Source organism: Giraffa tippelskirchi, chromosome 1 (genome assembly GCF_054371585.1).
Source record: "Giraffa tippelskirchi isolate mGirTip1 chromosome 1, T2T-mGirTip1v1.2.pri, whole genome shotgun sequence".
Classification (NCBI taxonomy): Eukaryota; Metazoa; Chordata; class Mammalia; order Artiodactyla; family Giraffidae; genus Giraffa; species Giraffa tippelskirchi.
Genome location: NC_137275.1, coordinates 19,643,792 through 19,667,843, shown reverse-complemented (window position 1 = coordinate 19,667,843; position 24,052 = coordinate 19,643,792). Strand labels below are relative to the sequence as shown.

The window sequence follows — 24,052 nt, the reverse complement described above, 5'->3', positions numbered from 1 at the left end:
ATATCTTAACTGAACTGAAACATGAAAAGTAACAATATTATAATAGCTCTCCTGTATTAAGCCAATATAGAGGGGCTCACGAGCACCCCTTCTCACTACTTCAAATGTATCTGTCATTCAACATTTACAGTAATCTTACAGGAGCTGGATTTCAAGGAAGGAACTGAGACCTGGACAGGCCATAAACTTACCTAAGATCACACAGCTAGGAAGTGCTAAGGGCTGGATATGGCCAACTGCCTACCAAAATCCAGACTTCTCCCCCGTGGCGTTGTGTCTCTTTGAGGAAGCCACCCAGCCAGGGACCACATATTCCTTCCCACCCTGTCCCCAGACAGGGTCAGGTGGCTAGTCTCTGAAATGAATGTGAGCAGACGCGCTGTGTGTGTCACTGGCACCCTCTTCATGTTCTCTTTCCTGCCTGCCTACCATATGCAGGGGGCTTTGAAGCCCTAGTGAAAAGCAGAACCATGAGATGGAAAGAGGCCAGGTCCCTGAATCACCGAGTAGAGGAAACCCACCCATCAACATTAGACTCTCATGAGTGATAACTAAAGTTCTGTTATGCAAAACTGAAATTGAGGGGCCTGTCATGGCAGCTAGCACTACCCTAATTAACATCAGGATATAGTCTTGCACTTATACATATACACACATATTCATTTGACTAAATGAATGGTAGAGGCCACTTGAGTAACCTCTACCACTAGTTGTATACTAGATACCAGGATGTAGAGACGCATATGACATGGTCTCTTCCTTCTAGGAGCTCATGTATGGTGAGGAAGAGAGATTATTCACACCATGGAAATGCTAGGGGGAAAGATGGGCTCTGTCTGGTCTCATTTTTGGAGCTTCTCCCCTGGGAAGGGACTGATATTTACACAGCAGTTCTATTTTTACTTATGTTTTCTAAATGTATACTTATATAAATTCTTTCCATGTGGATATTCTGATAAACATAGGGACCTGATTTGGAAAAAAAAAAAAAAATCCCTGAAATCAACTGGGGGGTGTGGGGTTGTTAGAATTTAAAGTCAAACAATATGTTCAGTGATTACTAATAACTCTCCTAAAAATATTTTTGAGTTACTGGGCACTTTTGTCCTCTACCTTCAAAAACTAGTTAGTACAATGGATAGATTAAGAAATACAATAAGTAAAGGTGCAAGAAAAAGTGGCTTTTTCCTTCTCGGTCCCCCTTTATGCATTCTGGTGAGAGCAGAAAATCAAGAGCAGCATTACGTCATGACCCCAAACTCCTGGGCTGGCCCAGAACCTTCCTTTCTTGTTCTAATTCTGTGTTTCTACTGGTAGAAAAAACCCTTTCTTGCATTCCTATGTCTCATCCATATCCACCCCGACCCTTCCCTCTGCATCCACTCACATTACCACCCTCCCCATTCCCCAAGTATTCCAGCATATGCCATCTCAATCCCTTTTCTGAGCAACTCTACATTTATTTAGTTGTAATTAATAACTTAATTGTTCTTTATTTTTTATTGGGGTATAACTGCTTTACAATGTTGTGTTAGTTTCTGCTGTACAACAAAGTGAATCAGCTATATGTGGATACACATATTCCCTCCTTCTTGAGCCTCTCTCCCACCCCTCTAGGTCATCACAGAGCACTGAGCTGAGCGCCTTGTGCTATACAGCAGCTTCACACTAGCTATCTATTTTATACAAGGCAGTGTATACACATCAGTGCTATTCTCTCAGTTCATCCCACCCTCCCCTTCCCCCCATGTTCACAAGTCTGTTCTCTATGTCTGTGTCTCTACTCCTGTCCTGCAAACAGGTTCATCGAAACCATTTTTCTAGATTCCATATATACACATTCATATACAGTATTTGTTTTTCTCTTTCTGATTTACTTCACCTGGTATGACAGACTCTAAGTTCATCCACATCACTGCAAATGACCCCATTTTGTTCCTTTTTTATGGCTGGGTAGTATTCCATTTTATATATGTACCACATCTTCTTTATCCATTCATCTGTCAGTGGACCTTTAGGTTGCTTCCATGTCCTGGCTATTGTAAATAGTGCTAGAATGAACATTGGGGTACATGTGTCTTTTTGAATTATGGTTTTCTCAGGGTGTACGTTCAGTAGTGGGATTCTTGGGTAATATGGTAGTTCCATTTTCAGCTTTTTAAGGAAGTTCCATACTATTCTCCATAGTGGCTGTATCAATTTACATTCCTACCAACAGTGCAAGAAGGTTCCCTTTTTTCCACATCCTCTCCAGCATTTACTCTTCATAGATTTTTTTGATGATGGTCATTCTGAACAGTGTGAGGGGCTATCTCATTGTGGTTTTGATTTGCATTTCTCTAATAATTAGTGATGTTGAGCATCTTTTTATCTGTTTGTTGGCCATCTGTATATCTTCTTTGGAGAAATGTCTATTTAGGTCTTCTGCTCATTGTTTGAGTGGGTTGTTTGTTTTGATACTGAGCTTCATGAGCTGCTTATACATTTTGGAGATTAATCCTTTGTCCACTGTTTCATATCCAGATATTTTCTCCCATCTGAGGGTTGGCTTTTCATCTTGTTTATGGTTTCCTTTGTCATCCTCTGTTTTTATTTTCATTATTCTAGGAAGTGGGTCAGAAAGGATCTTGCTACAATTTATGTCAAAGAATGATCTGTCTGTTTCCCTCCAAGAGTTTTACAATTTCTGGCCTTACATTTTGGTCTTTAATCCACTTTGAATCTATTTTTGTGTATGATGTTAGGAAGTACTCTAATTTCATTCTTTTACATGCAGCTGTCCAATTTTCCCAGTTCTACTTATCGGAGAGATTATCTTTTCTCCATTGTGTATTCTTGCCTCTTTTGTCAAATAAAGGTACCTATAGTACACGGGTTTATCTCTGGGCGTTCCATGCTGTTTCACTGATCTCTCTGTTTCCATGTTAGTGCCATACTATCTTGGGGGCTTCCCTGGTAGCTCAGCTGGTAAAGAAACTGCATAAAATGCAGGAGACCCTGATTCGATTCCTGGGTCAGGAAGATCTCCTGGAGAAAGGATAGGCTACTGATGGAGTATTCTTGGGCTTCCCTGGTGGCTCAGATGGTAAAGAATCCGCCTGCAGTATGGGAGACCTGGATTCAATCCCTGGGTTGGGAAGATCCCCTGGAGGAAGGCATGGCAACCCACTCCAGTATTCTTGCCTGGAGAATCCCCATGGACAGGGGAGCCTGGCTGGCTATAGTTCACAGGGTCGAAAAGAGTTAGACACGACTGAGCAACTAAGCACAGCACAGCCCGTGCTATCCAATTACTGTAGCTTATGTAGCACAGTCTGAAGTCAGCAAGGTTGATGCCTCCAGCTCTTTTTTTCTTTTCTATTTCCATACAAACTGTAAAAATTTTTGTTCTAGAAGAACTTAATTGTTCTTTACATATTTTGTTTACACTACTTATCTTCCAATGAGATTGAAAACTTATTAGAGACATGAAACCCAACTTAATTTATTTTCTCTATGTACCTAGCAGTGTGTTGAGCACTTACATAATCTAAAAAGAAATGCTTACTGACTGACTTTTCCTGGATGATCTCCTGGAGCCTCATAATAAGACATCTCCAAGATGCTTTTTAAGCCTTGAGGAGTTATTGCCTTTAGCAAACTTTGAGCAACAGGTAACTCACTGAGGAAAGAGCCCAGGATGATGAGCAAGTCAACCTTAGTTCCACTTCTATTTCAACCCCACATGACCTTGGATACAGTCCTTACATAAACATCTCTGAGCTATCTTTTGAAAGGGAATAAAACCTTCCTCTTGAATCAAAATAGGTTAAGGAGAAGAAAGCCTTTCAAAAACTCTGCCTTAAGGGATTTCCTTTTGTATTGAATTAGTGGTAACAGAATCCAGTCCCTCTTTTCAAAGTAATTCTAATAAGCAACCTAATATTGACTAAGGAGAGACTCCATCTCACAGTAAGACAGCCCTCCCTTCTAAATCCAAGCTTCATCCCAACACAAATGACTAAATAAATGAACGATGCGGTGCAGTGAACACTGTGCCCTTTGCTTTTACAACCTAATTCTACAAACTGCTGAGAGGGCACTTCTCGGATGGAACCGGGAGAGCAATGGTGAATTGTCTCGTCACAAGCCCAAGCTCTGAACAATACAGAGAGGTGTCTGCTGTTCCTGCACTGCTCATTAATTGTCCCATATAAGGTGAATCAAGGGATTGGGGGGTAGTGCTCTTCCAAGATGCAGCAGGGAGCCAGCCCTGCTAGGGAAGCCCAACAGGCAGGGGTCTCCTGCTGCTCAGTCAACAAGCTCTGGGGCTCGCTGAGATCCTGATGCTCCTGCTGAGACCTTTATTTTTCTGTCAGCTGTGACTCCCCCTCCTCTCATTAATGCATGTCCTGGGGTCTTCTTTACAGAAGCCGAGGCAGCATTCTTCATTCTTCAAGACCGCTCTCCTAATTGGTGGGGGGTGCTGGGAGGGATACACTCAAGCAGAAGCAAATGTTTACACAGCTCCTTTCCTCACCCCATCTTCTCAGTGGGACCCACAAGACCCCTGGGGCGCAGTTTACCCGAATGTTGATGGGACTGGCTGCCTCCCCTGTCCTCTGTCTAGCACTGCTGACTCCTCCTAATACTATCTCCATGGGCTCTTCATTAGAACTGAGTAGGTTAGCAGCAGAGGCTGCAGGGTCAGACTGCCAGGGATTGAATGCTGGCTGTGTGTAAATCTGGGCAAGTCACTGCATTCTCTGCTTCCTACCCTGTGAAATAGGGGTAATGGCATTTTCAGCATAGGGTTATTACGAGCATTAAATGGCATAATGTCTGCAAAAGGCATTTCCAGGCACGTACTTGCCACACAGTAAGTGCTCAAAACCAATTATCAACAATTGCCTTCTCTGACCACTAGTAACTTAGTTCATGTCTCTCAGGAAGCACTTTACCATCCTTCCCCCAACTTAATCCAGCCATTTGACTCTCAGGTTTGATCCATGGCTCAGGAAGATCCCCTGGAGAAGGAAATGGCAACCCACTCCAGTATTCTTGCCTGGAGAATTCGTTGAACAGAGGAGCCTGGTGGGCTACAGTCCATGAGGTCCCAGAGTCGGACACAACTGAGCGACAAACACTTTAACACACACTTTATTTTTAACTTTTTAATTTATATTGGACGCTTACTCTTGGAAGGAAAGTTATGACCAACCTAGATAGCATATTAAAAAGCATAGACATTACTTTGTCAACAAAGGTCCCTCTAGTCAAGGCTATGGTTTTTCCAGTAGTCATGTATGGATGTGAGAGTTGGACTCTGAAGCAAGCTGAGCGCTGAAGAATTGATGCTTTTGAACTGTGGTGTTGGAGAAGATTCTTGAGAGTCCCTTGGACTGCAAGGAGATCCAACCAGTCCATCCTAAAGGAGATCAGTCCTGGGTGTTCACTGGAAGGACTGATGTTGAAGCTGAAACTCCAATACTTTGGCCACCTCATGCGAAGAGTTGATTCATTGGAAAAGACTCTGATGCTGGGAAGGTTTGGGGGCAGGAGGAGAAGGGGATGACAGAGGATGAGGTGGCTGGATGGCATCACTGACTCTATGGACATGGGTTTGGGTGGACTCCGGGAGTTGGTGATGGACAGGGAGGCCTGGTGTGCTGCGATTCATGGGGTTGCAAAGAGTCGGACACGACTGAGCGACTGAAGTGAATTGATAGTTGTTTAACAATGTTGTGATAGCTTCAAGTGGGCAGCAAAGTGATTCAGTTAAACATATACATGTATCTATTCTTTTTCAAATTATTCTCCCATGTAGGTTGTTATGTAATACTGAGCAGAGTTCCCTGTGCTATGCAGCAGGTCTTTTGTTGATTCTTCATTTTAAATACAGCAGTGTGTACATGCTGCATTGGTTTAGATGATACCAGAAAACTGAACACTCTTCTCACAAGTTAAGTCTGTACTCTGCAAAAATGCAGACTACTACAGACTGCCTAAAAATTCACAATTTCCTTCCATTGTATTCTAACCTTGGTGTGCTATGAAAGTATGAATTTGCATGAAAAGCAGGCAAGAAACTACCATCCTATCAATGATGGAAAAAATGCTGCAATAGGATTTCCAGCCATAATCCTTTCATAGTTTCCCCACCTACCCTTACAAATTAAAATATATATATTTTTTTTCATGATTACAAGTGTTTCAGCTTTCAACAGAAAGGGAATTTAAGAGAAAAAGTCTTTCCATACAACAACTAATTTAGCCACCTCCAATTATTCACCATTATAACTAAAGTGATGATGGTTGAATTTTCAGGTTTAAGACTGTAGACATTTTCCAACCTCTCTCATCTTAAAAATCTCCCTAATACTCTAGGAAGTAAGAATCAGAAATAGAATTCAGTCTTTGATCAGTCTAGGGGATAATTTTAATTCTGAATCCAATTATAAGATGCCAAAAAGCAATAGAGAAGAAAATACCTTGCTAGAGAGAAGGAAGAATACATTTAAGTGCTTGCAAAGGAAGGTAATGATGAGAAGTGAGTCAAAAATACCTATAGAATCCAGACAGTAGGAGCATAGGTACCTCAGAAAGTAGGGTAAACCTGGGTCTGACTATTCCGCCTCCACCCCTACAGGAGAAAGTAGGGGTTCAAACTCAGGGACAAGAGATAAAAGAAAGAGTGGAGGTAAGGCATGCAAATGAAAACCGAGTGATCAAAGCAAAGTCTTCATTCTTTTCTTTTTTTAAAAAATAAATTTATTTATTTTAGTTGGGGGCTAATTACTTTACAATATTATAGTAGTTTTTGCCATACATTGACATGAATCAGCCATGGGTTTACATGTGTTCCCCATCCTGAACCCCCCTCCCACCTCCCTCCCCATCCCATCCCTCTGGGTAATCCCATTGACCCAGCCCTGAGCATTTGTCACATGCATCGAACATGGAATTGTGTTCTGTTTCACATATGATAATATACATGTTTCAATGCTATTCTCCCAGAACGTCCCACCATCACCTTCTCCCTCAGAGTCCATAAGACTGTTCCATGCATCTGTGTCTCTTATTCTGTCTCGCATATAGGGTTATCATTACCATCTTTCAAATTCCATATATATATGCATTAGTATACTGTATTGGTGTTTTTCTTTCTGGCTTACTTCACTCTGTATAATGGGCTCCAGTTTCATCCATCTCAATAGAACTGATTCAAATGTATTTTTTTAATGGCTGAGTAATATTCCATTGTGTATATGTACCACAGCTTCCTTATCCATTCATCTGCTGATGGACATCTAGGCTGCTTCCATGTCCTGGCTATTGTAAACAGTGCTGCGATGAACATTGGGGTATACACGTCTCTTTCAATTCTGGTTTCCTTGGTGTGTATGCCCAGCAGTGGGATTGCTGGGTCATATGGCAGTTCTATTTCCAGTTTTTTAAGGAATCTCCACACTGTTCTCCATAGTGGCTGTACTAGTTTGCATTCCCACCAACAGTGTAAGAGGGTTCTCTTCTCTCCACACCCTCTCCAGCATTTATTGCTTGTAGACTTTTGGATAGCAGCCATTCTGACTGGTGTGAAATGGTACCTCATTGTGGTTTTGATTTGCATTTCTCTAATAACGAGTGATGTTGAGCATCTTTTCATGTGTTTGTTAGCCATCTGTATGTCTTCTTTGGAGAAATGTCTGCTTAGTTCTTTGGCCCATTTTTTGAGTGGGTCGTTTATTTTTCTGGAATTCAGCTGCAGGAGTTGCTTGTATATTTTTGAGATTAATTGTTTGTCTGTTGCTTCGTTTGCTATTATTTTTCCCATTCTGAAGGCTGTCTTTTCACCTTGCTTATAGTTTCCTTTGTTGTGCAAAAGCTTTTAATTTTACTTAGGTCCCATTTGTTTATTTTTGCTTTTATTTCCAATATTCTGGGAGGTGGGTCATGGAGGATCCTGCTGTGATTTATGTCGGAGAGTGTTTTGCCTATGTTTTCCTCTAGGAGTTTTATAGTTTCTGGTCTTACGTTTAGATCTTTAATCCATTTTGAGTTTATTTTTGTGTCTGGTGTTAGGAAGTGTTCTAGTTTCATTCTTTTACAAGTGGTTGACCAGTTTTCCCAGCACCACTTGTTAAAGAGATTATCTTTTCTCCATTGTATATTCTTGCCTCCTTTGTCGAAGATAAGGTGTCCATAGGTGCATGGGTTTATCTCTGGGCTTTCTATTTTGTTCCATTGATCTATATTTCTATCTTTGTGCCAGTACCATACTGCATTCTTAACAGAGAGAACTTACAGACCATTGAGAGAATCTTCTCCAGAAAAACTAAACCACTCACCTGACAAAGTACCACAAATTCTGACATTTGAAAGGTCCCCAGTGAAAAAGCCATATCATCCTAAGGACTCCTACAGTGAAAGTCAGCAGCTGGAAAGTCAAATGAATGGACACAGAGCTTGCAATCGGTTTTCTAAAGATTCACTCATAAACAGGAATGGACAGCCAAGGACTCCAGGCATTTGAGGAAAGTCTGCAATATTAAAGCCAGACCAAAAAAAAAAAAAAAATACACAAATGATGAGAAAATAAAAGGAACTCAGAAGAAACAAACAATGCATGAAGAAAAGGAAAACTAAAAAGACCACTCTAGTCGGTATCCTCAGGCACTGTGTCGCTGTTCTCCCAGAATGCCAAGGGATATGACATCCCCACCAAGAGGAGCAGTAATTCCTTCCTTCCTGCCAAAGGGGCCTATTACGGGACTTCCCTGGCAGTCCAGTGGTTAAGACTCTGCGCTTCCAGTATGGGGGTGCAGGTTTGATCCCTAGTCAGGGAACTAAGACCCCATATGTCATGCAGTGTGGCAAAAAAAAAAAAAAGAACAAAGGGGCCTATTAGCTCTCTATTGACAGAGAAAGAAAAATAGGCAATTTAAACATAATTTTAAAAACTACATCCATGAAATAAAAACCTATTATGACAATAAATATAAAAAAGAAAATTCTTTAAGATATTAAAAATACTGCAAAAATTTAAAAATAAGAAACATTAAATGCACAGCAAGATTAGGTCAAGGAATTCACCCAGAAAGTAGGACAAAAGAACAAAGAGGTGGAAAATAGGACAAAAAAACTTGAGAAGGTTAGAGGTTCAAGCCAGCCAATAGGAGTGCCAGAAAAGGAGAACAAAGAAATCACTGATGAAGAAGTTCTCAAAGAAATATTTTAAGGAAGCTTCCCAGCACTGACCCTGGGTCGGGAAGATCCCCTGGAGGAGGGCATGGCAACCCACTCCAGTATTCTTGAATGGAGAGTCCAATGGACAGAGGAGCCTGGTGGGCTACAGCCCATGGGGTCACAAAGACTCAGATACAACTGAAGTGACTTAGCACGCACATGCTTAAGGAGCTCACACACCAGCACTGAAGGACAATTTCTCGCTTAAAAGACCACAAAAATGAATGAAGAGGAATTCATATTGAGGGTAGTAGTGTAAAAGCTGAGTGTACCAAAGGCAAAGAGATCTCAAAGTTTTCCAGCAAGGAGAAAGTGGTCACAGGCAAAAGCTCTGAAATAAGAAAAGCATCAGTCTGCTCAAAAACTGCATTATGACCTAGAAGTCAGTGTAGGAACAGCTCCAAAATCCTGAAAGAAAATAATCTGCCACCAATGATTCTAGATTCAACCAAACCATCAATGAAGTGTAAAAACAGAATAAACACTCTTTTTCAGATGTGTAAAGTCTCAGGAAATTTATCTCCCATGGCTTCCCAGGAAGCTGAGAAGGAGGAAGAAATTAACTAAGGAAGAAAATGACATGAATCCTGGACACAAGCGAGAGAAACAAACTGAACTGGGCAAAGGACAACAGTTCTGCAGTAGGAATCAGGACTTCCCTGGTGGTCCAGCGGTTCAGACTCATTCATCCAATGTGCGGGGTTCAGGTTTGACCCCTGGGTGGGGAGCTAAGATCCCACATGTCTCATGGCCAAAACACCAGAACGTAAAACAGAAACAATATTGTAAAAAATTCAATAAAGACGTTATAAATGATTCACATCAAAAAAAAAATCTTAAAAAAAAAAAAAATGAAGCCACCAGCTTAAGACAGATCAGAGTACTGAAGGCTACAGAAGATGTCTCAAAAAATAAAAATAAAAAGGAGGATGGGACATGATATCGATCATTTGCTAGGTTTGACTATGAGAAAAATAAGAAAGACATCTCACAAAGCTGAAGGGGATGTGAAAAATTGAGTTGGGCCAGAGATTTGAGGGCAGTGCAGTGAATAAAAACAATGAATGAGGTGATGATTAATTTCAGGAAAAATTAAAATAAAGTAAATGTAATCATTGCCTACTACTTGTCTCAGATGAAAATAATATTTACCTAGTAAAAGTATTAAAAGCAATGCCAAAAATTGTGAAATAACTATAGCAAAGGATACAGGAGGTTGGAAGATAGGGCCTGAGACTAAAATTTCTAGCTTCATAAAACAGGAAGCCAGAGAAGAAATAAAGTCTTAGGAACAGTTCATTGCCTCTGGAGAATGGCACGGCATTCAGTGAGGGAGGAAATGACTACTATTACACAAACACATATATTTATGGCATCACATACATACATAGCATCATTTATATACACATATATATATCAATTCAGTTGCTCGGTCCTGTCTGACTCCTTTCGACGCCATGAACCACGGCACGCCAGGCCTCCCTGTCCATCACCAACTCCTGGAGTCTACACAAACCCATGTCCATAGAGTCGGTGATCCCATCCAACCATCTCATCCTCTGTCATCCGCTTCTCCTCCTGCCCTCAATCTTTCCCAGTATCAGGGTCTTTTCAAATGAGTCAGCTCTTCGCATCAGGTGGCCAAAGTTTTGGAGTTTCAGCATCAACGTCAGTCCTATCAATGAACACCCAGGACTGATCTCCTTTAGGATGGACTAGTTGGATCTCCTTGCAGTCCAAGGGACTCTCAAGAGTCTTCTCCAACACCACAGTTCAAAGCATCAATTCTTCAGTGCTCAGCTTTCCTTATAGTCCAACTCTCACATCCATACATGACCACTGGAAAAACCATAGCCTTGACTAGACGGACTTTTGTTGGCAAAGTAATGTCTCTGCTTTTTAATATGTTATCTAGGTTGGTCATAACTTTCCTTCCAAGGAGTAAGTGTCTTTTAATTTCATGGCTGCAATCTTCATCTGCAGTGATTTTGGAGCCCAGAAAAATAAAGTCTGACACTGTTTCCACTGTTTCCCCATCTATTTGCCATGAAGTGATGGGACCGGATGCCATGATCTTAGTTTTCTGAACATTTAGCTTTAAGCCAACTTTTTCACTCTCCTCTCTCACTTTCATCAAGAGGCTCTTTAGTTCTTCTTCACTTTCTGCCATAAGGATGGTGTCATCTGCATATCTGAGGTTATTGATATTTCTCCCAGCACTCTTGATTCCAGCTTGTGCTTCATCCAGCCCAGCGTTTCTCATGATGTACTCTGCATATAAGTTAAATAAGGAGGGTGACAATATATAGCCTTGATGTACTCCTTTTCCTATTTGGAACCAGTCTGTTGTTCCACGTCCAGTTCTAACTGTTGCTTCTTGACCTGCATACAGATTTCTTAGGAGGCAGGTCAGGTGGTCTGGTATTCCCATCTCTTTCAGAATTTTCCACAGTTTACTGTGATACACACAGTCAAAGGCTTTGGCATAGTCAATAAAGCAGCAGAAATAGATGTTTTTCTGGAACTCTCTTGCTTTTTTGATGATCCAGCAGATGTTGGCAATTTGATCTCTGGTTCCTATGCCTATCACTTACATATATACATACATATATATATATATATATATAGCATCATTTATATATGTGTGTATTTTCTTTTTTCTCTTTCTCTTTCTCCAGAAAAAGCAAGAGAATTTCAGAAAAGCATCTACCTCTCCCTTATTGATTATGCCAAAGCCTTTGACTGTGTAGATCACAACAAACTGTGGAAAATTCTTAAAGAGATGGGAATAACAGACCACCTGACCTGCCTTCTGAGAAATGTGTATGCAGGTCAAGAAGCAACAGCTAAAACTGGACATGGAACAACAGACTGGTTCCAAATTGGGAAAGCAGTGCATCAAGGCTGTATGTTGTCACCCTGCTTATTTAACTTACATGCAGAGTACATCATGTGAAATGCCAGGCTGCCTGAAGCACAAGCTGGAATCAAGATTTCTGGGAGAAATATCAATAATCTCAGATACAGAGATGATATCACCCTTATGGCAGAAAGTGACGAGGAACTAAAGAGACCCTTGATGGAAGTCAAAGAGGAGAGTGAAAAAGCTGGCTTAAAACTCAACATTCAAAAAAGAAATCATGGCATCTGGTCCCACCACTTCATGGCAAATAGATGTGGAAACAATGGAAACAGTGACAGACTTTATTTTTTTGGGTTCCAAAATCACTGAAGATGGTGACTGCAGTCATGAAATTAAAAGATGCTTGCTCCTTGGAAGAAAAGCTATGACAAACCTAGACAGCATATTAAAAAGCAGAGACATTACTTTGCCAACAAAGATCTGTCTAGTCAAAGCTATGGTTTTTCCCATAGTCACGTATGGATGTGAGAGTTGGACTATAAAGAAAGCTGAGAGCCAAAGAATTGATGCTTTTGAACTGTGGTGTTGGAGAAGACTCTTGAGAGTCCCTTGGACTGCAAGGAGATCCAACCAGTCCATCCTAAAGGAAATCAGTCCCGGGTGTTCACTGGAAGGACTGATGCTGAAACTGAAGCTGCAATACTTTGGCCACCTGATGTGAAGAACTGACTCATTGGAAAAGACCCTGATGCTTGGAAAGATTGAAGGCAGGAGGAGAATGGGACGACAGAGGATGAGATGATTGGATGACATCATCAACTCGATGGACATGAGTTTGAGCAAGCTCCAGGAGTTGGTGAAGGACAGGGAAGCCTGGTGTGCTGCAGTCCATGGGGTCAAAAAGTGTCAGACACAACTGTGCAACTAGACAACAAAGTTTAAAAAACTGTATGAAATTACAGTATAGCTAACACTGTGCCCTTTCTTTTTACAACTTAAATATTTCTAAAATACCATGGGGAAATAAAAGCCTTTCTCATTACTGGAACTAAACTATACATTTGTACTAAACATGTTATTTAAAAGATTTGGTAGTAAATAATTAATCTCTCCCCCTCAACCACCATTATGGATCACAAATTACCAAAATACAAAGCCTTCTCCAGTCATCTTTCTTTTTCATGTCATTATTATTCACCCATAACTGCTGCTGCTGCTGCTTCTAAGTCACTTCAGTCGTGTCCAACTCTGTGCAACCCCACAGACGGCAGCCCAGCAGGCTCCCCCGTCCCTGGGATTCTGCAGGCAAGAACACTGGATTAAACTTGACTCAGAGCACTGGGGATGCCTTCATGACAGAGCATCGCAATAAACACACATGAAGCCTCCCTCTCACCCCTTCTCCATTGCTAAAACATGAAGGAAATGGGGACATTTGTCCTCAACTGTTTACCATCTGAGCCTAAGACTTTCGGCAGTCATATTCATCATTTTGATCATGTTATCATTAATTAGAATTCATTATAAACTCTAACGGCTATAATATACAAATACAGGAATTAGCAATTTTCTGATAGTATGAAGAATATGAAATTGAAAAGGATTCTCCCAGAATTTATGAGAAAGATAAGGAAAAAGCAAAGGTTGAATCAGGGATTCTGAAGCTTGTTTCTGGACACCACGTCCAGAAGACCCAAAACAGTCTGTTGTGACTGAGGCTCGCGCATCAGCTACCCTCTTCCACTAGGGGGTGTCATTAGCATTTCTGCTCCTGGAATAAGAGCCATGGGTGGTGTGAAAACATCCCTAGGTAATTCTGCCAGGCCCCTATGTCCCGCTACCCACCCCATCCCCTCTCACAGGTGGGTTCCCGCCTCTCTCTTTCCCTCCCCACTCTGCTCCTCTCACCCAACAGAGATAACTAGTTTGGGAATCAAATTAAGATGTCACCACACAGCAAAAAGATAAGAAAAAAGGTACAGAGGAACCTATTTGCAGAGCAGAAATAGAGACACAGAACCGAGAACAGACCTGTGGACCCTGGGTTGGGGAGGAGGCGAGAAGGACGAGGGATACATTGGGAGGTTAGGATTGACATATATACACTGGGCTGTGCTTAGTCGCTCAGTCCTGTCCGACTCTTTGCGACCCCATGGACCATAGACCACCAGGCTCCTCTGTCCACAGGGATTCTCCAGGCAAGAATACTGGAGTGTGTTGCCATGCCCTTCTCCAGGGGATCTTCCCAACCCAGCGATAGAACCCAGGTCTCTCCCACTGCAGGCGAATTCTTTACCATATGAGCCACCAGGGAAGCCCAAGAATATTGAAGTTGGTAGCCTATCCCTTCTCCAGGGGATCTTCCCGACCCAGGAATCAAACCAGGGTCTCCTGCATTGCAGGTGGATTCTTTACCAGCTGAGCCATCCAGGAAACCCCACTACACACTACCACGTGTAAAACAGATAGCTAGTGGGAACCTGCTGTATAGCATGAGGACCTCAACTGGGTGCTCTGTGCGACCTTTGTGGGTGGGATGGGGGTGGTGGTGATAGGGAGATCCAAGAGGGAGGGGATATATGTATACATATGGCTGATTCACTTCACTGTACAGCAGAAAGTAACACAACATTGTAAAGCAATTAAACTCCAATACTCTTGTTTTTTTAAAAAAAACAGCTCAGAGAAACATAGAGACTCGGTCTTTATAATCTGCCCCCACCACCTCCAGTTCCACACCACACCAGTTCCACACCTAATTCTCCAAGCTCACTGCTGAGACTGTGGAATAATTTCAGAAGCCAGGAATGTGGCACATCACAGACAACATTCAACAACTTCCCCACCGCTAATCCTTTCCCCAGTCCAATCCAAGCAGGGACTCAGCATATTTCTCCCTTACTTTTCCCCTTACCTGCTTCCACTTGTTTGAGTACTTTACTTAAGTGAGGAAAAATAACCAACATTGACTGGACTCTTACTACCATCAATGTTTTATGAAATAAAATGTCATGCATGCCATTTGAAGAATATCACATAACATTTTGATATCTGAAGAACATAACCGTAACGAGAAAAGGTTACAGACTCTCACAGATCCATGTTCTAGCCTAAGATATGGCACACAGGATTTCATGGGACTTTTTCTTTTTCCCCTGGTAAACAAAGACAGCAAAGGGGTATTCCAGTAGATCTCAGGCACCCTTCCCTTCCAACTCCCCTTATCCCAGTGCCTTCCTTGCTTCAGTCAGAACAGCTCTGACTGCATCAGATCACTTGGCTTCCATTGTAGGATTTCATCTGAAACACAGATGAAAAGAATAGACCCCCCTTCCAGCTGTGTCTCCCTTGTGGCTCAGAAGATAAAGAATCCGCCTACATTGTGGGAGACCTGGGTTCTATCCCTGGGTTGGGAAGATCCCCTACAGAAGGGAAAGACTACCCACTCCAGTATTCTGGCCTAGAGAATTGCATAGACTGTATAGTCCATGGGTCACAAAGAGTCAGACACGACTGAGCAACTTTCACTTCACTTCATTTCCAGCTGCATCCTCCGGCAGTGCTGTGGCAGAGGCTCTGAGCCCTCCCTCCAACACTGCCTTGTCCACTCATTACATCCAGCGTACCACTTCCCTGAAGAAGGAAATGACAACCCACTCCAGTATTCCTGCCTGGAGAATCCCATGGACAGAGGAGCCTGGTGGGCTACAGTCCATGGGGTCGCAAAGGTCGGACAGGACTGAAGCGACTTAGCATGCATGCATGTACCATTTCCACTATGCTGACGACATAGTCTATACACATATGTCTATATTGGAGATACCTATCCTGTCAAAATTCCTTTAATATAATAAAGGGGCTTTCAATCTGACCTGCTTCAGCCTTCTCTTCCTCCTCAAATTCTATCCTCTCTCATTCTCCACCCTACCCAGCAACACACACACTTTGCTTGGACCCTAAACCTCCCATCATCCCTAGTCTTGCCATGTTCCTTCACATCTCAGTGCCTTTGCTGATGCTGTTTTCTCTACCCAGCCTGCCATCTCTCTATCAAGGGCTATTTTTTGCTGGGATTTTTAAAAATACTTATTTATTTGCCTGTGTCATGTCTTAGTTGCAGCACATGGGATAATCACGTGACGTGTGAGATCTTTCATTGTGGTGCACTGATTCTCTAGTTGTAGTGTGTGGGCTGAGTTGCTCCCCGGCATGTGGGATCTTAGTTCCCTGAACAGAGATTGAACCCACGGTCCCCTGCATTGCAAGGCAGATTCTTTACCACTGGACCACAAGGGAAGTCCCCCAAGTTCTATTTTAAAAACTTACATTACCGTTTAATAGTTCACTCAAATATCATCTCCTCAATGAAGCCTTTCCAGAAAGGATTAATTACTCTCTTTTAGGTGCTCCCTATATTCAAAACATCTATCACAAAATATAGTTCACTCTTTATATACATATTCCTTGTGCTAGGTGGTAAGTTCCCAAAGAATAGAAACTTTACTCATATTTGACTCTCTAACATAGAGAGTTACCTGCTGTTTTTCATATTTGAGAGTTACCTGTTGGCACATGAGAGTTATCTGCTATTTTCTTGATATGTAAATGGGATAGAAGATCAAAGAAGGCAGAACCAGTGTCTAAGCATTTCCTGGGCACAAGTCCCTAGTCCAGCACCACACACAACGAGGAATCTCACCAAAGATCTTGAGAGCAACTTCAGTAGACACACAAGGTGCCCCAAATGTCATTCTTTGGGGCTTGCCTATGATTTCATCCATGGGTGACATGGACATTTGTGTGAGTTAAACACTCTTTAATAATAACCACCTCTTCCAGAGAAGATGCAACAGTAGATGAACAACCCTGGGATCCACTGCTCTTATCACATATTGCATCACCCAGAAGGACTCTGTTTAATAGGATATTCGAATCGACTCATATCGGCTGCAATCATGAAATTGAAAGACTCTTGCTCCTTAGAAAGAAAGCTATGACAAACCTAGACAGTGTGTTAAAAAGCAGAGACATCACTTTGCAGACAAAGGTCTGTATAGTCAAAGTTATGGTTTTCCCAGTAGTCACATACGGATTTGAGAGTTGGACCATAAAGAAGGCTGAGCATCAAAGAATTGAAGGTTTTGAACTGTGGTGTTGGAGAAAACTTTTGAGAGTCCCTTGGCCTGCAAGAAGATCAAACCAATCAATCCTAAAGGAAATAAATCCTGAATATTCAATGGAAGGACTGAAGCTGAAGCTGAAGCTTTAATACTTTGGCCCCCAGATGCAAAGAGCTGACTCATTGGAAAAGACCCTGATGCTGGGAAAGATTAAAGGCAGGAGGAGAAGGGGATGACAGGGGATGAGATGGTTGGATGGCATCACTGACTCAATGGACATGAGTTTGAACAAACTCCAGGAGATAGTGGAGGACAGAGGAGCCTGGCATGCAGTCCATGGTATCGCAAAGAGTTGGACACTACTTAGCGGCTAAACAACAACATACTGGCTCAGCTATGGGCTTCCCCAGTGGCTCAGCAGATTAAAAATCTGCATGCAATGCAGGAGACACAGGAGACACGGGTTTGTTCTCTGGGTCAGGAAGATCCCCTGGAGAAGGAAATGGTAACCACTCCAGCATTCCTGCCTGAAAAATCTCATGGGCAGAGGAGCCTGGTAGGCTACAGTCCAATGGGTCACAAAGAGTCGGACGTGACTGAGTGACTGAGCACAGCACAGCACATGGCATCGCTCATGCCTACAACCTACAGAGTTAGGAGGCTGTTCTCTAAGAGGCATTCTGTGCATTGAAACAATAACCATTACATGGCGCTGGGTCCCCCAAAGCCAGAAAACAAATGTCTGGGCACCAAGGGGTGCACGCATTGGTTGGCTCCTCTCATCACCACTATTGCTTGTTTCCACAACTCTAAGCTTTGCTAGAATAGAGGTCCTGGTTCTTAGAGGGAATTTCTCATAGGACACTAAGCCTAAAGTTGCGACTCCCCTTGACCACTCAGGCTCTTCATGCCATGGACCATGGTCAAAGAATGGAACGTCTCTCAATACACTGGCAGAGAAACTACTGATAATCTGAGGAGACAGGGTCACTGCTACACAGTGGAAAAGCAAACAAGGAGAAAGTCTAGATCTTGGGCGATCCTCTGAGGCATCCCTTGGTGTTTGATATCCACTGATCATAGGGAACAGGCAGGAAGTCAACCCACCCAGTCTCGGACCCCAAGAGGCTGGGTCACCTACTGACTCAACAACCTCGGAAGTCCTGGCTGAGGGTGAGGGAAGCCTGCTGGGCATAGCAGAGAAGAGAGATGACGGGTACCAACTGTGACTGCAGAACCCACCACAGTAAGGAGGACTGTGGCTCGCTACACTGTGAAATCTTTTCTTCGAGGCGGGGGTCAGCCTAGCCTTTGAAGAACAGTGACAATGGAATTGATGAAGAGCATCGATGGATCTGAGTAGTGCCAAGAGCATGCACACCAGACTGGATACTTCTGGCACTGGGTGTGAGCAGTGACACGCAGGGCTTGACTGGCTTCCTGCGGGATGGCAGCTTGCTCTGGTGTGGAACTGAGCCCAAGCCAAGGCCTTGCAGGGACTCCAACAGCATACCTGTCCACTGGCTGTTCCTTCGTCCCTGTCTCACCCTCCACTCCTCCAGTCCTGACTGCTAGGGTCACCTCCAAAATAAAGAACCTCCCTGTTTCAGACTATGTTTTCGGAAATCCAAGGGAAGACCATGATCATGTTTAAGCTGAAGTTTTCAAGTTAACTTTACAAAACTTGCACTGTCCCCTCCCCTTATAGACCAGCTACCCAAGGAAATAACACATTTCTACAGCACTTGATTTCTTTCAAATAAAGAAAGAACATACATATGAGTAATAAGGAAAGCAATAGAGTACTTGTTATTACCAATTCTCAGTCTTTTTCATTTTAGACAGGTAAGGAAGCTGCAGCTTGGAGAGGTTATGTGTCTTGTCCAGAGCTAAAGGGCTTGTACAAAGAGGGGAGAGGGTACTCTGTATACCGGTATTGATGGTAGATGCTGTGGGTGCCACCCACACACACACACACACCTCCTTTATCACGTCAGTTTCTCCATCTCTCAGCTGCTGTAGGTGTTGCTGTTAAGAGCTCATAGCTACACCTTTGTCCAGAGATTGCCCTCCTCTGACATAAACGCTTGGGAGGGTATGTACCTCTAGCCTACTCTCAGGCTCCTGCAGTGAATAACTGACTGATGAAGGGTGACTAGAGCCCAGCTTCCCTGTGTCAAGACGGGACTTCTCAGGAGTTTGAGATGGACATGTACACACCCCTGCATTTAAAATGGATAACCAACAAGAACCTACTGTATAGCACAGGGAACTCTGCTCAATGGCACATGGCAGCCTGGACGGGAGGGGAGATTGGGGGAAAATGGATGCATGTATATATACGGCTAAGTAGCTCTCTGTGCACCTGAAACTGCTACAACATTGTTAATCGGCTACACTCCAATATAAAAGACCAAGTTTAAAAGAAAGGTGGGACTTCTCTTTGGTGTCATTCATGCTCCCAACTTCCGCACGTGGTCAGGCTGCGTTTAGATCCCAGCCAAAATGCCTCTTTGCTTATCTTCTTCCCTGAGCTGTTCTGTCTTCTCACCTCCTACTGATACTCCACTCAATAAATCATTTGCACACCTCTGTCTCTCGGGAACCCAACCTAAGATAAGATCTATGTTTTATGATTCCTAAGCTGGTGGTTTCCCCACTGCTGAAGGTCACGTGGTTAAAGAGATCTAGAAGACACCACATACTAGCCCCTTACTTATTAACACTGGTCACTCGTCCAGATGAACAATTTTCCTGTCTCAGAAAAATCACAGAAACTTATTTCTCAGTGTTTCTTAAAGTAATACTACTAAGAAGTGTGTCTGCCTCAAACAAGGACAAAGATCCTGGGCTTTTAGGTATAAACTTGTTCTAAATTTTTCAAATTTCTATACAGTTTTAAAGATCACTTTCCATTTACAGTTACTACAAAATATTGACTATATTCCCTGTGTTGTACAATAGGTATAAACTTTTAAATATTTCAATGAACATATTTTAGCAGCATACTTTATGCGTGTGTGCATGCATGCTTAGTCATTTAGTCGTGTCCGACTCTTTGTGACCTCCTGGACTGTAGCCTGCCAGGCTCCTCTGTCCATGGGATTTTCCAGACAAGAATACTGGAGTGGGTTACCATTTCCTTTCTCCAGGGGGGATCTTCCTGACCCAGGGATTGAACCCACGTCTCCTGAATTTCCTGCTTTAGCAAGCAAGTTCTTTACCACTGAGCCACCTGGGAAACCCCACCAACCTTTATACTCTTCAATAACTACAAAGTGTTACAAATACAGGAGGACAACAAAGAAACTCACAGGTCGATGTAATTAACATGTCTCATTTGACAGCAGCATGTACAATAATTCATCAGCTCAGAAGTACGTGCCTACAAAATGATAAAGCTATTTTCTCAGTTTCCCCTCTTATCTTGCTCTTGTAGGTCCAAAGTGAAGTAAATTTTATAAACTTATTTTCTGAGAATTGTCACAAAGACAATAATAGTTCATTCTGTTGGCAATCATCCCTGAGAACTGGTATCTGTATCAATCAAGGTTAAACTAGAAAATCAGAAACCACTTTACAAACCCGGAACAGGGACTTTAGTAACAGAGAAGTGGTGGCACAGGCGACGGAAGAGCTGTTGAGAAACCAAAAAGGAAAGTGAGGTAGCCCAGGGATGCACAGCAGCAGAAAGCCAGGACCAGCCCGAGGCGAGAGAGATCAAGGAAGGCGGCTGCAGCTGGGGCGACCTGGAGGAGCTGGTACCCTGCCCTCTTCCAACCTCACACATTGGCGGAGCCCTGTGTGAAAGTGAACGTGCTAGTTGCTCAGTCGTGTTTGACTCTTTGCGACCCCATGGACGGTAGCCCACCAGGCTCCTCTGTCCACGGGACTGTCCAGGCAAGAACACTGGAGTGGGTTGCCATTCCCTTCTCCAGGGGATCTTCCTGACCGAGGGATGGAACCCGGGTCTCCTGCATCGCAGCCAGATTCTTTAACATCTGAGCCACCAGAGACCAATTGACAACAAGGAGCTGGGGAATCAATCCAGTCTGCCAGGTTCATCCCCGTCACAGGGAGCAGAAAGAGGAAGGCACACGCAGGCAAAGGGACAGAGCACACGGCATACTAAACACCGCAACAAAGATCCAAAATGATCAAAGGCTCTCCACGTGAGAAGTGGCACGTCGAGATCACTGCCTGGAATTCTAACACCAGAGAACAAAACAAGGGGGAATCTAGTTTTTGATTGTGCAGCTAATGAAACTCTAAATCAGAACCACAGGGAAAGCCTTCCAACTCAGGTTTGTAGCAGCACTTAAATGTTATTTCAGAAAAGCTTCTCACTAGCATCCTTAGAAACAGCTTTGGGAAGGGACTACGCAGCTTTGCAAAAAAAAAAAAAAAGCTTATTTCCAATCAGATCAAAGAAAAATGTATCTGGTTTGTCGCTGTTGTCGTCACCTGACCTCCAGGCTTTTCTATAAAATGTAAATATCTGCTGTCTAGGCTTTAGCTTTAATAAGGGGTTACTGAATTTAAAAATGCGTTTCTATCACTTTGAGTGAAAATCATAGTGTGAACACTAGGTATTATAATTAATGCTTGCAAGGAGAGTCATGATCAAAATAAAAGAAAAAGTTTGTTCAAGCATGAGTCTTTGAAGCAAAAAATTTAAATTTAGCAGAGAAAAGTCTATTGTGCAAGCTGAACAAGCACTCATTAACGTAATGAATCCAATGATGTTTTTGAATCATTACAGTAATTTTTCCTTTTTAAAAATTTCAATGGTAATAGAATCCAAAACTAAAGTACAATCAGAAACTGAGTTATGAGCAATTAGGATTTGTGGAAAACAGAAAATACCCAAAATGTCATAATTCTGATAGCCCAAATACTGTTAGCGTGTTGGTATTTCAGTCACAAACCATTTACTGAAAGACCAAAATAGGAACCATTATTGAGAGTTCTGTGCTAGGAAATGGAGGGTCTCAATTTGATTGCAAGTCTAAACCTGATGGCAACTCCCACTTCACAGCACAGGGGAGCAATGGGAAGGAGAAGCAGGAAAAGAATGCATTTGCTACGTTTGCCATCATCCTATAGCAACACAGTTCAAAGGATGCTAACTGCTTGGGATCCCATAGACAGTAAATCCATTGTCTGGATTCTCAACAGAGTTTGCTATCCCCAATTAGAACTGTGTTTCTAAATATATTGCCTTTTTCCTGATGGCTCAGATGGTAAAGAATCTTCCTGCAATGCAAGAGACCCAGGTTCCATCCCTGGGTCAGGAAGATCCCCTGGAGAAGGGAATGGCAACCCACTCTAGTATTCTTGCCTGAGAAATCCCATGGACAGAGGAGATTGGTGGCTACAGTCCATGGGGTTGCAAAGAGTCAGACACTAACATTTTCACTTATCTAAATATGTAAATAACCTCCAGGAGAAGGAAATCCCCACAGGAGTGAGAACTAAAATCCCACAGAGAACTTTTTTCCTCCCTCTGGTTTCAGTCTACTGCCTTGTCCTCAAAAATGTTTGAATCTAGCAGAATTAGACTTTTACTTCTGAATATGTAAGACCCAGAAGAGACTCCCAAAACCTAGACTCTGTGTCACCACACAATTTAGCATCAAATAACTCTATACTGTTTTACCACTTGATATCTTCATGTGTGCTGTTCTCAACTCCCATGGAAGTCGTAAACGAGGTGACCAAGGTCAGATCTTGTATTTCCCTGTTATCCAATAGCCCACCTCACTCACCAAGCAGCTAGTATGTGCTGAATAAGTACTGGTGATATGATTGACTCTGATTTTAAATTAAAACCCAAACTATTGCATAAACATTATGAATTACATTCTGGAATGCATTTCACCAGATATTCACAAGGTTCTCTCCCTTATTTCGTTCAGGCAGATGCTCACATAACAGCCCTTCAAAGCATCCCTCTTTGACTATAAAATCAGAACTTCCTAACACTTTCCATCTCTGTATCCTGCTCTTTTTCTCTTCTTAGTATACGGTACTTGATGTATTACTGACTATATTCCCCACTATAGTGTGAGCTCCATGGTCTTTCTTATTCACTGCCTTATCTCAGTGCCTAGAAAAGACCTGGTTCAGAGTAAGACTCAATAAGCAAGTATGGAATAAATCAATATGTGAATGAATTAAAAATTCATGAAACACATGAAAAAATATATAGAAAAACAAGTAGCTGGCCTAGAGAAGGTTTAAACTACAATAAAGGAAACATTTTTTAAGATTTTTTATTTAGAATTTATACATGCAAGTCAAATAAATTTGACTTCACTGATTGACCACTGCAAAAAGCTCAAATGATGCAAATGTGTAACGTAAACCACTCACCCACTCTAAAAACAGACATCCTGAAGCATCTGAGGCATAGCTGCAAATTTTCTCTACGTACATAAAGCATAATAAATGATTGTTGTTGTTGGTGGTGGTGATGGTTAGTTATTAAGTCATGTCCAACTCTTTATGACCCCATGGACTGGAGACCACCAGGCTCCTCTGTCCATGGGATTCCCCAGGCAAGAATACTGGAGTAGGTTGCCATTTCCTTCTTCAGGGGATCTTTCCGACCCAGGGATCAAACCTGTGTTTCTCTGGCTTGGCAGGCAGATTCTTTACTGCTGAGCCACCAGGGAAGCCCAATAAGTAATTACTAATGAGTAAAAGGTTGTTAACATTCCATCCTTTTCAATGTGGAAGGATAGGAAGACAAGACAATTTAGACTGGAGGTGAAGACTGTGAAATTGGGAATGAGGGCCCATTGGGCTGTTTCGGCTTGTAGTGAATTCTTCAAGCTGCCTA

The 24,052-nt window shown here is 42.5% G+C and overlaps 1 protein-coding gene across 1 annotated transcript in view; it reads right to left on the bottom strand.

Moving 5' to 3' along the window:
- Positions 1 to 24,052, bottom strand: part of LOC145515391 (uncharacterized) — a 674,380-nt gene that overhangs the window by 301,520 nt on the left and 348,808 nt on the right. The gene's annotated exons all lie outside the window — the stretch shown is intronic.